Raw genomic sequence first — 17,974 nt, 5'->3', positions numbered from 1 at the left:
GAAAGGCAGCTGCTGAGTATTCCCAAGAGCTTTGCCTTCAATGTCCTTCCCTCACAACAAGCCACATTCACCCCTGTTTTCCCAGGATGTCCTCCAAGAACTGCAGTCAGGTTTGACCCAGATTCCTGTGGAGACCTCACTCTGCCCTGGGACCCAGTGCACGTGAAAGTCCGTGTGCATCTTTTAAGAATGGGGTCTTCATTTCCCCCAGTCCTGTGAAGCTCCTACACACAAGCCCCACTGGCCTTCAATGCCAGATGCTCCAGGGGCTCTTTCTCCCAGTGCCAGATCCCCCCAAGTGAAGGTTTGATGTGGGGCTCGGAACTCTCACTCCTGCAAGTGAGTCTCTGTGAACCAGTTAGTTTTCAGTCTGTGGAGCTCAGAACTCTCATTCCTGCAAGTGAGTCTCTGTGAACCAGTTAGTTTTCAGTCTGTGGAGCTCAGAACTCTCACTCCTGCAAGTGAGTCTCTGTGAACCAGTTAGTTTTCAGTCTGTGGAGCTTCCCAGCTGGGAGGTATGTGGTTGTTTATATCGTGAAATAGCCCCTCCTACCTCTTGATGTGGCCTCCTCTTTTTCTTCTGGAGTAGGGTATCTTTTGTAAGGTTTCCGGTCCATTTGGTTGGAGATTGCTCAGGGTTTAGTTGTGAATTACCAAATTTTATCTCAGTAATTATAATCAATTCTGACTTCAGTGTTAAAATGATTGTTTCAGAGAGTCCAATTTATTTTTGTTTTTCTTTTTAGGGCTGCACCCTTGGCATAAGGAGGTTCCCAGACTAGGGGTCAAATCATAGCTACAGCTGCTGACCTATGCCACAGCCACAGCAATGTGGGATCCGAGCCGAGTCTTTGACCTACTCCATGGCTCATGGCAACACCAGATCCCCAACCCACTGAGCAAGACCAGGGATCAAACCCATGTCTGCATGGATACTAGTCAGATTCATTTCCACTTTGCCACAGTAGGAACTCCTTCCAATTTTAAATCTCACTTTCGGCCCATAGATTTTTCCCTTTCCCTAACTCAGAGTTGACTTATGCCTTGGTGACTAGGAGTAGAATATTCTTTCACTGTTCCTTCTTTTCTCATTATTTTCCAAACCTCTCTGCAACTTCTGAGTTTGCCTTCCTTTCCCAGAGTAAGTGTAGTGTCAAAGCAAAGATTTCATTGGACAAAGTTAAACAGTCAAGAAAGATTTATTCAAGACTACTGCAATAGGGGAGAGAGGCCAGAGCTCAGTCTGAGCTTATTGCTGCTGAAATAAAGGGCTGGAGAATTTTTAAGAGCTGGAGTTAGAGAGTCTTAGGCCACCTGTGTTTGCTAATTGGCTTTACCCCAGGGAAAAGGAAACTTTCTCTTTTCTTCATAGGAAGAGAGGAAGCAGTTTTATAACTCGGAGCAAGGCTCCCACTGAAGTCTATCCTCCCACAGAGACTAGGAGATAGTAGTTCTGTCTTCCTGGATGATTACATTTCAAAGAATGGCTCCCAGGTCCTTGAGAAAGACATTTTAGGTAGTAAAACTGGCAAGAGGCTTTTAAAAAGATTTACATGTCAATGTGGCAGAGAAAGAATTTACAAGTACACTTTTTTCTAAAGTAAATGCTCTAAGTAAAGGAAGGTCAGGGCCTTGAGTCAGGAAGAAGCTTGTCTAAAATTTAGTTGAGCTGAGGGAACATCAAGGCAGCCTTGATCAGTAGGGTGCCTATTGCTTTTCCTTTCTTTGTGCCTTAGCCAAATTTTAGAGACAACAAGAAAATCCCCTTTTTTGCTTATAACTTTAATTGTTTATGCTGGTGTTTAGAAACATAATTTATGTAAATTGACTTTTGAATTATTCCAGAAAACATACAGAACTCTTTTTACTATTGTTGTTGCCAGAATTCAGCCTCTGTCTGCTGGTGCTGAATTGAAATGCAGTAACAGAGTTTTGGGTAGAGGAGAAAAAAAAATAGCTTTATTGCTTTGCCTGGCAAAGGAGGGTGATAGCAAGCTAATGCCCCAAAGACTGTGCCCCCCATTGGAAATAATTGCAAAGAGTTTTATAGCAAAAAGGGGAAAAGCAGTTTTTCAGATAGGAATCAGGATTAGGACAAACATGCATTCTTCTTTCTTTGGGGGAATCTTAGTCATCAAAGCTGGGGTCAGGAAATCTTGGCATGATCATGATGGTGGTCTTCCGGGTTATTGCCCAGAATAACAGAACTTGTGAAAAAAGTGTATTCATCAGAGACTAGAACAAACTAGGAAAATTCCTGAAAAGCACCACATGCTAATAATATTTAACCCACAGGCAATTGTGCTCAGGATGCCTAATCTTTAGCTTATGGGTGATTGTGTTTAGGGTGCAGTTAAGTCAGGGAGAAGGACAAGGAGGGACTCTAAGCTGTTCAGTTTTAAAGTATTCATTTCTAAAAGAAGCATAAAGAATATGACTTTTCTCTTAGGTGTATAAGATGCCTGCATCATTATGGATACCCCTTGAGAGGGAACCACGATCCTGACACAAGGCTGCATTATTGTTCCTTGACTCTTCCTCCCTTGTCTTTGCATCCCTTCCCTTCCCTGCTCAGTAACTGTCTGAACCTGTCCCTTCAAACTCAGGAAAGGTCTTGGAGGCTGAGGCCCATTTCCTAAGAACAAAAAAATGGGGGAAACAGAAAGGCTTTTGTGCCCAGGAGTGCCACAGCGCCCTGCTCAGTTTCATTATTATTTCTTATAAAGTCTCAGGTTTTGTAGATAAGCAATTATCTTGCTAGCAAATTATGACAACTTTCCTTTTTGAGGATGAATCTTTTTTCTGTGTGTGTGTGTGTGTGTGTGTGTGTGTGTGTGTGTGTTTTAGGGTCACACCTGTGGCATATGGGAGTTCCCAGGCTAGGGGTTGAATCGGAGCTATAGCTGCCAGCCTATGCCACAATCACATCAACTCAGGATCTGAGCTGCATCTGTGACCTACACCACAGCTCACAGCAATGCCAGATCCTTAACCAGCCGAGTGAGGCCAGGGATTGAACCCGCATTCTCATGGATACTAGTTGGATTCATTTCCACTGTGCCACAATGGGAACTCCTTTTGATTTTTTACTTTCTGTTCTCACCAGGACCTCCTTTATGATGTTCAGTATATGCAGTGATGGAAAGTCTTCTTTTCTTCTGCCTGACTTTAAAGAAAAGGCTACTAATAGCTCATCTTTAAAATTAAAATCTGCTCTAAGGTGTAGCAGAGCACTATACTGAAAAAAAAAAAAAAACCTTTATATTTTTATTTTATTAAGCACTTTTACCTAGGGATTAAATTTTATAAAGGAACTTTCTGCCATTTTCATGGGTTTGGAAACATAATACTTATAAAATCTTCAAAGTTAGCAATGTTTTTTTCTTTTTTCTTTTTGCTATTCATTTTTTATTTCAAGATGAAATGGAAATTCCCCAATGCTTCAAGTAATTTTTAAATGTTATCTTTTATATATAAATATTTAATGCCTCTGGAACTAATGTTGGTGAATGCTGTGCCATAGGGCTCTAGTATTTTTTTTCTCGTGTGTGATGTCATTACAGTTATCTATAATATTTGGTGTTATGCTAAGACTGGTTTCTTGACACAATTCTTAATGATATAATGATGGATATCATAGGCTCTGGAGCCTGCACACTCAGGTTCAGGATCTAGCTGCTCTTCTTTTGCCTCTGTATCCTTGGTGGGCTTTTGACCACTTAGTACCTAGTTTACGCACTTGTAAAGTTGAGGTAAGGATAGTACTATGGCAGGGAACATTCTAAAGGTGTACCCCTAAGATCCTCACCTTCCAGTTATTCCATTAAGTGCTAACCTAGATACTGTGGTGACGGAGCTTTGCAGATGAATTAAGGTTACTTATCAGTTGACATTAAGGCAGAGAGATTATCCTGAATTATCCGTGTAGGGTCAATGTAATTACATGAGCCCTTAAAAGCAGAAAAGAGGAGTGGGAGGAGAGAGGTAGTCAAAGATATTTGGCTAAAGAAGCAGAGACGTGCAGTAGAAGGGAAGGTCGGAGAGTCTGTGTATAACAAGGATTTATCCCATGGTTGCTGGCTTTGAAGTTGGGAAAGGGGGCCACACCCAAGTTACGGAATGTGGGCAGCCTCTAGAAGCTGCAAATGATACCTGAGTGAGAGCCAGAAAGGAAATGGAGACCTCAGTCCTACAACCACAAGGAAGTTAATTTAGCCAATACCCTGAATGAATTTGGAGATGGTTTCTTCCCTAGAACCAGCAGTAAGGACCACCACCCTGAGACTCCTTGATTTTAGGCTGGAAAAAATCTTGTTGGACATCTGACCTACAGAAATAGTGAATAATATATTTTTGTTGTTTTAAGGCGCTAAATTTGAGGTAATTTGTCATGGCATCAGTAGAAAACTAATACCAGGACATATATGAAGGAATTATTATATTTGTCAAATGAGTTCATTTGTGTAAAATTCTAAGAATAATACCAGCTGATATTAATTGATGCATGAATTCTGTTATTAAACTATACCTTTATAATTTAATTCATTCAAATCAGATCTTACTTTAGTGTTACACTACATGTTTATATCTGGTATAAAATGTACTCTGGCATTATTTTTCTTGTTAAATATGTTCTGGGATAGTCTCATTCATTTACCTTCTCCAGTCTGTCAAATTTAAATCACCATTGGAATTTTTATCAGAAATACTGTAACAATCGCTTCTCGGCCTTTTGGCTAAGATCAAGTGTAGAAATACTGTAACATATATACATTTTATTGTATCAATACTTTCATTGATAAAAATCATAGATTTTATAACCAGATTATTATTGAATATGCTTATTATAGTTTATGCTTCCTCAGTGATTACTTTTGCTATTTTTCTTACTCTTATGTCCATATTTATATTACCTTAGATCAGCTTTTCTTTCATTTTTGAGTATACATGTTCCATTTTGTTTAATTTCAATTTTTTATATCTGTTATTTATTGTTGTCACATCATTAGTGCCCCATATTTAATATACTAATGTTCTCTCATTCAAACTATTTGTCTGTGTTCTCTAGATTATAAGAGACAGTCCTACAGTTTTTACCTAGATTTCTGATTCTAATTTATATAGTTCTCATTCAAAATAGATCAAGTTTTAGGAACTTTTTAGTTTTCCTTTTGATATTTTCATATCCCAGTGAGTGAAAGTCCTCTTCCTCCCTTTCTATTTCTCTCTCTCTGTGTGCTTCATTTTTTAATCAAAACTTTCGTTTGAATTTATTGTTATCTTCTCCTTTATCTATTCTTTATGGTCAGCATATTCTTGAATTTTTACAGTACACAATTATATTTTTCATATTTATCTTCATTGCTCTTTATGTTTTTATGTTGACTAATTAATTTTAGTAAAAAATTCATATGCTCTTTGTTTCCCAGTCTTAAATGGAGAGAGCTCCAGCTTGGCTTAGGTTTTGACATAAACAGAATGGGTAAATTATTTCTGCCGTCCTAATTCTTGGAGTCAGAAAATAATCTGGATTGTAAAATATGTGTACCCAACTGTCTATGGTTTAAGGCTCATTTATCTAACATGATTCTACTGAAGTTAAAGGACTTTCTTTTTTTCAATGACAGGAATTTATTACTGGAATATTTGAAGAAGAATGCAATTCTTTCCTTTTCAGAAACAGTACATCAGCTTGTGTAACCCCTCACACACCAACACACTCCAGCTTTTTCCATCTCTATTCTTCCCTAAGATGGACTGCACATCATAGAGTGTAACAGGTTGGGTATCACACTCAGCCCTGAAATAGAAATAAGTGACAACTAGTTTATCTAATGTAGTCACATTCTTATTGAGGAGGTGGGGACAAGAATGCTACTCCTGTAAGGAGTATTCATGCATGTTTTGAGTGGATAAAGGAATAGATATTTCCCCTTTTCTATTCTGGGAAGATTTGCTTTCTTTGTGATTGGATGGAAATCTGCCATCATTTTTTTTTTTTTTTTTGCTTTAGGGTCTTATCCCTGCTATGGTTTAGAAGAGTTTTTAGTGTTATAACTTTGTATCTCCCACTGAGTTTTCTTGGATACTTCAAGTTGTAGTCAATTTTTCTTTGTTTTTGCTATCTATTTCATCAAACCAACAGGTAGCAGACAATCATGTAAGAGTTTGGCAATAGATTGACTACTGGCTTTTCCTTGTGAGGCTGAAATTTTGGGTATCTTTTTGTAACATTTCAGGTACTTAAAATGTTTTATGAAAATTGGGCAAAGCAATGTCTGGTGACACCTTAAATTCTGAATTTTATGGTTCCATTTTTCTTAATCATTACATTTCCATTTTTATGATTATCAAATAAGCCAACTAGTCTTTCCCTTTATTTTCAAATTATTTGGTCAAAAAAGAAGATATTTTTGAAATACTGCCATGTTTAGTCACACTTTTCAGGGAAAAAGTCCTTTATAGTTATGTGTAATTAACCAGCATAATCAGACAGAGAATGATGTGAATGTCCACAGGCAGTGTCTTATTTTGATGATGTTTTCCCAGTGCAATGCAACCACATAACAGAATTCTATATGTATGCAGACTAGGAGACTACATGTTATTAAACTCATTTTGAGCAGCTGAAGTCAAGAAAGCCTCGAATGTTTTGACCTGTTTTAAGTAAGTCATAAAGATACTTCTCACCCAACTTCTCAGTTCCAATTATTGTTTTTCTATCTTACTCTTTTGAAAATAATTGACTTTCATGCATGCTTTCATCTTTTTAAAAGCTGAGGGAAGGCCTTTAAAAGAATGAGACTGGGGGGAAAAAAAGAAAAGAAAAATGCTTCAAAGGAAAATTGAAGCACGATTTGAAACTGTGTCACAACACAGAGCTGCTAAAACAAAAAATATGAGCTCAGACTTATGGAGAGCTGCCTGCATGGCCCACGGCTTCTCCAGTAACTCCTTTGGAGAGTTATAAGCAGCCATGCATTCACTCTATCACAGCTTTGACCCTAGACCAAGAAGTATCTCTCCTTCAGTGCAGAGCTGCTGGTACTTGGCAGTATTCGGCCCTTTCCTTTAAGACAGACTTCTTATTTATATCATGCACTCCTGTCTTAGCCCTGCTCCTCTTTCAAAATGACAAACAAAGGAAGGGAAAAGGAAATATATCAGGGTTTTGGATGGGAACAACCATTCAGTGCTCTCTCCTCTTTCTTCAAGTCATACCCAGTCCAAGTCATAGTGACAGCATATAGATATGAAATGTTATTAACTACCTGGAAAATATACAGTAGCCATGTACATAGTCAGAAGATTAAGCAGGTTTTTTTTTTCTTGTGCCCATAGAGCATGATCTTTTGATCTGCTGATAAGCAACAGACCACTGAACACACAAGGCTTTAAATAACCACCACTTTAATATGTCTCACTGTTTTGTGAGGCATAAATATGGGCAGAGGCACAGGGGTGATTCTTCTGTTCCATGTGACATCAGCTCCTCGTTTATAGTATTTCGCTGGAACCTAGCCTGATCTGGATGGTCTGAGATGGTTTCACTCATATGTCTGGCACCATGGGAGGGAAGGAAAGGCTGAAAGCTGAGCTCATCTTGACCCCTCTGTAATGTACTTTTAGGGCCTCTCCAAATGGTCTCCCCAGCCAAGTAGTTGGACATCATCCATGGTGACTCAGAGTTCCAAGAGGCTGAGATGGTACTTGCTACATGTTTTAGAGCTTAAGCAGTGTCACCTCTCTTCACCAAAGCATCCCCTCAGATGCAGGCGGAATAAGACTATACCTCTCAATGAAAGGGGGATTAAAAAATCTGTGGTCTTTTACCCATCTTAGGACACTACATATTTTCAGGGCTTAATAATAATATACAGAATATTTAATGTCCTTCAAGTTAGTTTCATGTGTGCATTGAGCTCAATAGTGCTTATTAATGCAATGCTGCAGGTGGCAGACAGGAATTTACATTTTACTATAGTCACTATATATTTCCTATTATGTGCGCATGCACATACACACTCAGACATAAGTATCCTGTCCCCCACAGCTCCCAAGCATCATGTATTTTACAGAGTAAATTTGAGGCAGCTAGCCTAGGTTCCAAAGCATTTCATTTTGTTTTTTGACCTTCAAGGGTGATATTTCATCATTCTGAAAAATCAATATTTTGAAATTATTTTTTTAAAAAAATTGGAGTATAGTTGACTTACAATGTTGTATTAGATTCAGGCATACAGCAAAGTGGAACAGTTATACATATAAGTGTATCCATTCTTTTTTCCCATATAGGTTATCACAAACTATTGATTTTTCTGCGCTATGCAGTAAGTTCTTATTAATCATCTGTTTTATACAGTAGTATGTATGTGTTATTTCCACCCAATTCCTCCCTCCCCCCAACAGATTCATCTGTGGTAACCATAAGATTGGTTTTGAAACTTGTGGGTTTATTTCTGTTTATAAATAAGTTCTTTTGTATTTTTATTACATTCCACATACAAGCAATATCATATATGTCTTTGTCTAACTTCACTCAGTGTGATAATATCTAGGTCCATCCATATTGCTGTAAATGGCATTATTCGTGATTTTTTATGGCTGAATAATATTCCATTGTGTATATATACTTCTTTTTTATCCACTCCTCTATTGATGGACCTCTAGATTGCTTCTATGCCTTGGCTATTGTAAATAGCGCTGCAACAAACATTGTGCTTCATTGTTTTTGAATTATGGTTTTATGCAGATATCTATCTGATATATTTATGCAGATATCTAGGATTGGTGGATTATAAGGTAGTTCTTTTTTTAGTTTTCTGAGGAACCTCCATACTGTTTCCCGTATCTAAATGTTTTTCCAATCTAAACATTTGACCAGGTTGTGATATAATGAATGGACCAGAGTTATTGGCTTTATTGTTACATTAAATGTACCATTTTTACCATCTTTGTAGATATCTAAGAGGTGAAAACATATTAAAATAATTAGGTATCTGATCCCAAGAGATAAAAGGTCCATAAGACCCTTTTCACTTCTGTTATAAACAATTACCAACTTGGCTGAGGATATGTTTAAGAAAGGAAGGTAAGTAGTAACATATATCTAATGAATATCACACATTAGAATTAGTCTTTTCTTTTCATAATGCACCATTTCCCACATTCATCACAATGCTTATGAAAAAACAAAGCCACCATTGCCCTGTAGCATAACATTACCCATTTGTGTAGCAAAACTGTGACTTGCTTCCAGGCCTCTATTTTAGGAATCTAGAGTGAAGATTCCTTAGAAAGGCTATTCTTAGAACCTCTGGTCACTAAAATCAAATCTACACAAATCTGTATTGGGGGTCCAAAGGCATCTTCAATTGAACATAAAGAACACCTTGTGAGCGTAGATTAAAAAATATTTCATCTCAAAAAGAAAAAAAAAAAAAAGAGTTCCCTGGTGGCTCAGCAGGTTAAGGATCCAGCATTATCACTGCTGTGGCTCAAGTCACTGTGGTGTGGTGAAGCTTTGATCCCTCCCTTGGGACTGTCTACATGCTGTGGGCACAGCCAAAAAGCAGAAGAAATACATCATCTTTAATTATATACTATTTCTCTTTTATAATGTATCACAATGTGACTATGTAAAGATAAATTTTAGGAACATAAACATCAAAATCTTATGCAAATCTAAAAATGTAGCTTGACAGGTGTTACTGTGAAATCATATGTCTAATAGGATAATTCCTGGAAAGTAATTATGTTTACTTGACCATGATTTTGTGCTTGTTTCGTCAGTTTCTGGAATCAATTATAATATGTATAAGTATTTTAAACCACCCTCTTTAGAATAACCCTCAAATTGTAATGGCTTTATGCAAACATTATTAACTACGATAAAATTTAACTAGAGCTCCTACTTGATGTGGGTGATTGTATGTATATACATGTGTGTATGTCATATGTAATAACAACCTTGGAATGCCTGAGGCTTTATTAGTGCTATAGCATTATGCACCTTATCAGTATTTTGAAATATTTATCTAAGGCAGTCTTTATCATGTATTTCAAAAAAGAAACAAGAGAGACTATATTTACATAGCATTGTTATTCTATTGAAGCTATCCCTGGAGGAAAGGTTCCCTACTATTTATTTAGAAGGTTCTGATTTTTCAATATTTGTTTTTTGATTCAGAGAAGAAAAATCAAAAGACAGAAATTTTTTTAATTATACATACTTCTCATAAATTAATTTTCTCAAAATCCCTTGATATTTGTACACCAGAAATACACCTTGTATAGGACATTTTAGAAACCATTTGTTTTGGGCATACTTACCCCTACCAATCACCAATTTCAAAAAAAATATCACTGTATTCAAAGCTTTCCTTAAACAGTTTCTATTGCAGAACATTCTCAATTTTTAGGATAATTAAAATTCCTTTATTTCTCCTCTCTGCACTCTGCAGCTATCAAAATTTAAATACATGTGAGAGAGGAGTTCCCACCGTGGCTCAGCAGAAATGAATCTGACTAGTATCCAAGAGGATGCAGGTTTGATGCCTGGCTTTGCTCAGTGGGTTAAGGATCCAGCATTGCCATGAGCTGTGGTGCATGCTGCAGACTCAGCTCAGATCCCATATTGTTGTAACTGGTGTAGGCCAGCAGCTATAGCTCTGTTTTGACCCCTAGCCTGGGAACCTCCATATGCTGCAAGTGTGGCCCTAAAAAGACTAAGTAAATAAATGAATGAGAGAAAAATGTATACAGAAATGGCTTGATAACAATTATGAAAAATAAATGCTAATATAATTTCAAGATATTTAAGTGCATGTACTTATACTTTGTAGAGATAAAGTACTGCATATTGCAAGTCTGGTGTTATGATAGGTACTGGAGATTTAAGAATTATGCACGTGCTCTGCTCCAGGAGTTCCTGTTATGGCTCAGGTGTTAACAACCTGACTAGTTTCCATGAGACAAGGGTTCAATTCCTGGCTTTGCTCAGTGGGTTAAGGATCCAGTGTTGCTGTGAGCTGTGGTATAGGTCACAGACACGGCTCGGATACCACATTGCTGTGGCATAGGCCAGCAGCTACAGCTCCAATTCTACCCCTAGCCTGGGAACCTCCATATGCTGGGGATGTGGCCCTAAAAAGACAAAGACAAAAGACAAAATAAAATAGAGCTTCTGTTAAAAAAAAAAAAAAAAATTATACGTATGCTGTGTACACGGTTTGAGGTTTCCTGAAAGAACAGATACATTGAATTTGATTCAAAGTTGATGGCATGAAATATTTAAAATATTCTTTAATTCTAAAAGAGGCTAAGAATTTTTATAGGTTAAATCAAGAATCAAAGCGAGAGTTCCCGTCCTGGTGCAGTGGTTAACGAATCCAACTAGGAACCATGAGGTTGTGGGTTCGGTCCCTACCCTTGCTCAGTGGGTTAAGGATCTGGTGTTGCCGTGAGCTGTGGTGTAGGTTGCAGACAAGGCTCGGATCCCGCATTGCTGTGGCTCTGGCGTAGGCCGGTGGCTACAGCTCCGATTGGACCCCTAGCCTGGGAACCTCCATATACCGCGGGAACGGCCCAAGAAATAGCAAAAAGACAAAAAAAAAAAGAATCAAAGCAAATTTTTAACTCATCATTTATCTCAAATTCAGAAAATAATTTATCATTTAATAAAACATCTCATATAATCCACTAATCCTTCTACATTATCCTTGACGTAAAAATTCAACTATTTAATTCAAGAGCAGTCTGTTTTCATTGTTTTCAGGCAACAAGAATTGGGCAAACTTCTTACTTAAAATGAACAAAAACCTGCTGGTTGTCATTCCCAGGTGCTTGGGCAAGTGGGGGAGGGGGATGTAGACAATTTATCTAAATCCTCATTATTTTATGTCTATATATCTTTAAGTATATAACCAAGTTTTTAAATTTTAACATCTTTATTTCCCAGTGGAAATAAGTTGCCTGATTTCTGATTCCTTTTCCACAAGAGGATTTTTATTGACTGCTGTTTTCCAAACATTTAGAACAGATCCTTCCCAATAAAAGGTGTTCCATAAATATTAAATGAATAGATAAACAGAGTATAATAGAGTGTGGCAGATGCTGCGGATGAAGCAGCACATTGCCCTGGGCCATCCAAGCTCACCTGTAGCTAGAGTTTCCAACATCCTGCATGCATCTACCTCCTTTTCTGCCTGAAGGCTTTCTCCAGCATCAGGGACACTTACTCCCCATCATCAGATGCAATTCTTTAGTGCGCTGGACTTACCACCCTTGAGAGTAAAGCTCTAGCAATGTGGGATGAGAGTTAGTAGATAAATACTAGTTTACCTTCCCTGCTCCTAAGGACAACTAAAGCTCAATCCTTCCTGGGTGTGAAGAACATCCAAAAAACATTGTGGAACAAAGTCAGGCAAAACAGTCCTGGGGTTTGTTCCAGTGTTTTTTAGATGCTCTTCACACCCAGGAAGGATTGAGCTTTAGTTGTCCTTAGGAGCAACTGCCAAATTAACATATTCTTTATTAGCTTTTCTCTGTCCTACTCTCATTTCTTCACCTGTGCTTCTCAGACTGCACGAGAGAGAACCCAAACTGTGGGTCATCAATGGTATTTCCTCTGGGGAAATGTTTATTATTACATCGAGTTAATGACCAAGTGCATAAGAATAAACTTTATTTTGTTTATGTATGAATTAGGAAAAGAACAAACGTGGGAGTCATCAAAATTATACATTAAAATAATTTGATCAATTACTTAAAAAGTACTAAAAGATTTCAAATATGTTTTGTACAGAAATGATTATTCATCTTTAGGCTTCATGTCAGTGCCTGCCAACCTACTAGTCTTTAGCTTCCTTCTGGATTTAAATTGTAGAGAAGGACCCAATTTAGGCAAAAGATAGAGTATATTTCATATTTAATAATTATCCTTCCTGAAGCTTAAATAATTACAAATAGTTAAAACAATGAAATCTTTAATCTGGTACATTATCAACAAGGACTCTCAGACTTTGTGCATAAATATTGAAATATCTTTTTTTTTAAGTTTTATTGGAGTATAGTTGATTTATAATATTGTATTATTTTCAGATGTACAACAAAGTGAATCAGTTATATACATATATCCATTTTTTTCCCATATAGTTTATTGCAAACTATTGAGATTTTCCTGTGCTATATAGTAGGTTCTTGTTAATCATCTACTTTACACAGTAGTGTGTCTATATTATTCCTGCCCTCCCAATTCTCCCCTCCCCCAACAGTTTCACCTATGGTAACCACAAGATTGGTTTTGAAATCTCTGAGTTTTGTTTTATAAGCTCCTTTGTATCATTTTTATTCGATTTCATATATAAGTGATATATTTCTCTTTCTCTGTTTTACTTACTTCACTCAGTATGATACTCTCTAGGTCCATCCATGTTGTTGCAAGTGGATCATTCTTTTTTATGATCAAATAATATTCAATTGTGTATATGGACCATCTTCTTTATCCATTCCTCTGTGGATGGACATCTTGGTTGCAACACAAATGTCATCTTGAATATTATTTGTTTTCAGTGAGTTTTCAACTATGTTTGATTTTTGAAGTATCTCTTCTTGAAAAGATTAACTTTAGGAAAGTAACATGGAATAACTCATTTTAACTTAAATGAGGAATATCAAAGTTGATATATGTTTTTGCATATACACAGCAGTGGTATTTTTTTGATGTTTGGTGTGTGTGTGATTTTGTAAAATAATGTAAATTAAGCTCTGTCTTTTCTGTTATCAAAAACACTAACCTATGTCATGAAAAGTGAAAAAGAGAGGGAGTCTACATTTGGTGAGATGTTCTATCTTATCTCTTTATGTATGTGCTATTGAAATGACTACACCTTGTTTCTAAATCAAATGACCATACTCATGTTAATGTAAGCCCCAAAATGCAGTGTTTGAAAAAACAAACAAGTTCATTTCACTTTTATGTACTAGTTTTAAATTAATAGCCAGTGTTTACAAGACAATTCTCTTCTGAATATTCAGAGACTCAGATATCTTCCATCACGTAGCCACATCTCACAAAGCATGGTCATTGTCTCAAAGCTGAATCACTGTGGGTTCTAGCTATTCCGTCAGTAGAAAGGATAAGCCCATCGTCTTGAGGATTAAATACAGATGAGGAAAACCACTTCTGCTCACATTCCACTGACAATCACTTAGTCATATAGAAACACTACACTGTAATGAAGTGGGACATTGGTCCAAGCATGTTCCAAGAAAGGAAGGAAGATACCACTCACTATGTCCTAAGCAAATGGTTAGGGCTTAGTCACTGGTAGATATAAAACCATTTCATAGAATTGTAGAATTCTTGAGACTGGTGTAGGTTTAAAAGACAATACGTATTGTATTCATCACCACTGGGTTTGCTCAGTAAATGTTGACCAACTTTTATGAACAAGGATTTTAATTTCTAATATACAAATCTATTTTATGACATATTTTAATGTAATATTGATGAAATGCAATTAGTAACTGGTCACTTCCAAGAAGCTTAGAAGCAAAACATCTCATGTAAACATATATAACTGCTTGAACATATATTTTAGAATCATTACAGAATCATTCTGATTCATAACATTGCTAGATTTTTTGCAAAAGCTGAAATATAGAAATTCCAATTATTGCACACATTCTTCCCTGGTGACAAAATTAATGGCACTGAGTGTGGAGGCAAAGACAGCTTCATTTTTCAGTGAGCTTATATGTACATTAACAACATAAGAAATAAAAGTCCCAAACCCTCTTCTCTTACTACTCCTTAGAGACCCAAAAATATCTAGTAATTTCATCTTTCAACACAGCATAATATAAAGTTGGAGTAGCCAAGCAAACAATATTGTTAGAAGCATTTACCCGATCTGGATTTTGTCAAATTTTAAATATTTATCAGTCTAATTATTATGTAATAATAATTGTCTTTGCCTTTAATTTCAGAAATATCAAGATTCTTTGCATTGTGCTATTACGTGGAGATTGAAAACTATAGAAAGTTGTTGGTTTGTGTACAAAACTATGGCATTAATTTTACAAAACAAAGAGCCCAAATGAGTCAACTTAGTAGTAGTTTCATCTACCTTAGTGAAATACCTTTGGATAATACTTTTAAAAAATTTTTATTGGAGTATAGTTGATTTACAGTATTGTATTAGTTTCAGGTGTACAGCAGAGTGAGTCATTTATGCATATACATGTATCCATTTTTTCCATATAGGTTAATACAGAATATTGAGATTTCCCTGTAGTGTTCAATATGTTAATCCCATCCTCATAGTTTATCTCTCCCCCCTCTGGTAACCATAAGTTTAATTTCAAAATCTGTGCATTTGTTTCTCGGTTTTATAAATAAGTTTTTTTATCATTTGGATAGTACTATTTTCTGAAATAAAGTAGGTTAATGAAAAGTATATACAAATGAAAGATAAATACTAGATAAATACTAGTTTACCAGGTAGGTGGATGCATTATTTAATCATTATTTGTCCTCGCTCATGCCATGGTTTAATACAGAAAAAACAAAATTTTCCCACTGACTTTTGCCTTGGCCAGGTAATTTGGCTGGTACAGGGTGGACAGAACAGACTCGGGTTTTCAGAGAGATGTATTTCCATTCACCACTCTATTTTTTTCTGTCTTCTACCATGAGGCTATGTCTCATATCAGATGTACTCCTTCATTACAAAGCAAGGAGACATGGGAAACACTATTTCACCCAACTTGCATCCGACATCCAAGTCTAGCAAAGATTAAGCCCAGCCGAACTCTGAAGAATCACAACAAATTGCTAAACACTAAAGCAAGACAGAAATGCAAGGCATTGCAAATGTCAATGTTGTCAGCTAAATGTTACGCATAATTATAACAAAAGCACGCTAATACAGAATTGATACTGGATATGGAATGCTGCCATAACAAAACCTAAAGTCTGTGGCATCAAAATTACAGACACACAGTGGTCAGCCATTAGGCTGTTAGTATAGACAGAAATTTTTCAACCATGTGTAACAGTGGAATTGAATTTGATAAAACTGAGTCCTGAAATAACTTGGGGTAGAAATGTTCCTAATGAGTTCCTGAATGAGCGTACACAAGTCCCTTGGGCTGAAGTGATGTGTGCTAGTTCTGAGCAGAAACCCCAAGAGATATCACATGCTTTTATTTACCCCTCTTGCATTCTTCCCTCTTTCACGAAAATTCCATAATGTCCCAGATGACAGGTGCTTCTTCAGGTTGTGTCCCACATTGAGGCGGCCTGTGGAACAGACGTAATCCTAGTACCCACCCTGTGGCCAATCCCAGCAGAATCCAGCAGAAGTAATCTCAGGAAACCAGTCCATATAGCTCAGTAAAGAAGCAGTCAAAAATGCATAGATCAGTGAGCAATGAATTGTTAGCTGCTCTGACCCGCTGGGTTTCAAGCTTATTAATCAGCACCATCTCAGCAAAACCTGATGAGCTATACGAAGATGCCCTCCCTAGTTTAATTCTTTTTTATTTTTAGCTTTGTGGACCATAAAATGAACAACATAGAAGTTGTGAGTTGAATTTTTATTCAGGTCTTACTGAGGACTGTAGCCCAGAAGACAGCTTCTGAGGGGCTCTAAGGAAGTTGCTCTGAAAAGGCAAGGGAGGACTGTTTATATGTGATTTCTGGCTGAGGAAATACATGCAGTCAAGCCTACATTTCCTGCTAGTCACAAAGAACAGGTATCTCAATGATTTTAGTGCTTTTCTATGTATGGGAAGATGTGAGTATCTGGGTTCATTAACATTCTTCCTGAGATGAACTATATATGGGGTCTGTTTTTTCCAAAGCATGGAGTGCCTCATCCTGTTTCTTGATCCCGAATTCCTCCATGGTCAGCGACTGCAGGAGGTTACTCCTCAATACTTGTAGAGCTGGGAGGTGAGCAGTGCTCTTAGTCACCAATTTTACTTTATTTTGACCACTTTTTTCTTAGAAAGTGTATTATTTCTTGACATTAACTCATACAAAAATAATTGCAAATAGTTTTTATGGGCAATACTTTTTAACACAAATAAGTATTTGAAAATAAGATGAATTCTGCTTTATTTGCATCCATCATAGTTCTTGTTTCGTGATGGAATCAAATTTTTGTTAAAATATAATCACAAGGGATCATCAGTATGCATTAGGTATTCTTGGGTGTTCCAATTGTATGTTTAAAATTTTTTTAATGATGTTATGGATAAATTTACATACTCAATATTTCTAGTTATTTTCTCAAAAAATCAGAAACTTGTTTTTTTAGACAAAGTCATCAAAAATAGAAAATAATACACAAGCAAGTTGAGAGACAGTTTTTTTTTTCCCTAAACTTATTATATATACGAGAATATTAGGTAACTTTAGGAAAGTCTATGCAACTAGTAATTTACTTGAAACAATTTAAAAGGTAACCTATATATGAGAAAATAGTTTGGCTTTTTGTTCTTTGGCAAAAATTTTACCTTTATCATTCTTGGTTACACTGGAAGTCTTTGAATAACCTCATGGTCATTTTTGACCGTGAGGAATACAGGTATTATACATTGTGTATAAGAAAAGAGATTTACTGCTCCACTTTGTAAAGAATCAGAGTACTGCCTCATGCAGTCTTGGGCCATAGCAGTACACAGAGATCTAGGAAAAACACAGAGGTTCACCTTCAACTCAAAACTTACCTAAATTTTATTTTATAGATATGGTATGGCAGATATAATCAGAAAATTTAAATTTGTGTTACTGCCAGAAATGTATTAATTTTGTTAAAATATTTTGTAAACAAAAATTTTTTTAAAAAAAATTTTTAAATTTATGGAATGATTGTATTTGTAATCCATTTAAATTCTTATCTTTTTATAATATTGTCTTTATATTGCTGCCCTATATTTTAGAGCCTTGATACAGAAAAGTTAA

At 36.4% G+C, this 17,974-nt stretch overlaps 1 long non-coding RNA gene and 1 pseudogene across 5 annotated transcripts in view; one reads left to right on the top strand and one right to left on the bottom strand.

The window, feature by feature from the left end:
* Nucleotides 1–17,974, bottom strand: part of LOC110257537 (uncharacterized) — a 158,948-nt gene that overhangs the window by 61,373 nt on the left and 79,601 nt on the right. For 2 of the 5 annotated variants that reach the window (XR_014834432.1, XR_014834427.1), the window contains one exon: nucleotides 14,444–16,306. The exons of 1 other annotated variant lie outside the window; for it this stretch is intronic. This is a non-coding gene — a long non-coding RNA (uncharacterized LOC110257537). Of the gene's footprint in view, nucleotides 1–14,443; nucleotides 16,954–17,974 lie in introns of those variants that run through there. 2 more of the 5 variants (XR_014834426.1, XR_014834429.1) reach the window with 2 other exon arrangements.
* LOC146394979 (U2 spliceosomal RNA) lies at nucleotides 4,717–4,795 on the top strand (annotated as a pseudogene).

The sequence above is a fragment of the Sus scrofa genome, chromosome 18 (genome assembly GCF_054392235.1).
Source record: "Sus scrofa isolate SSC_HxYL_T2T_F1_AM1 chromosome 18, Sscrofa_HxYL_maternal_Yorkshire_Landrace_v2.0, whole genome shotgun sequence".
In the NCBI taxonomy this organism is placed as follows: domain Eukaryota; kingdom Metazoa; phylum Chordata; class Mammalia; order Artiodactyla; family Suidae; genus Sus; species Sus scrofa.
Note: the sequence above shows the minus strand (reverse complement) of the source record. Positions and strands in the feature narration are given on the sequence as shown.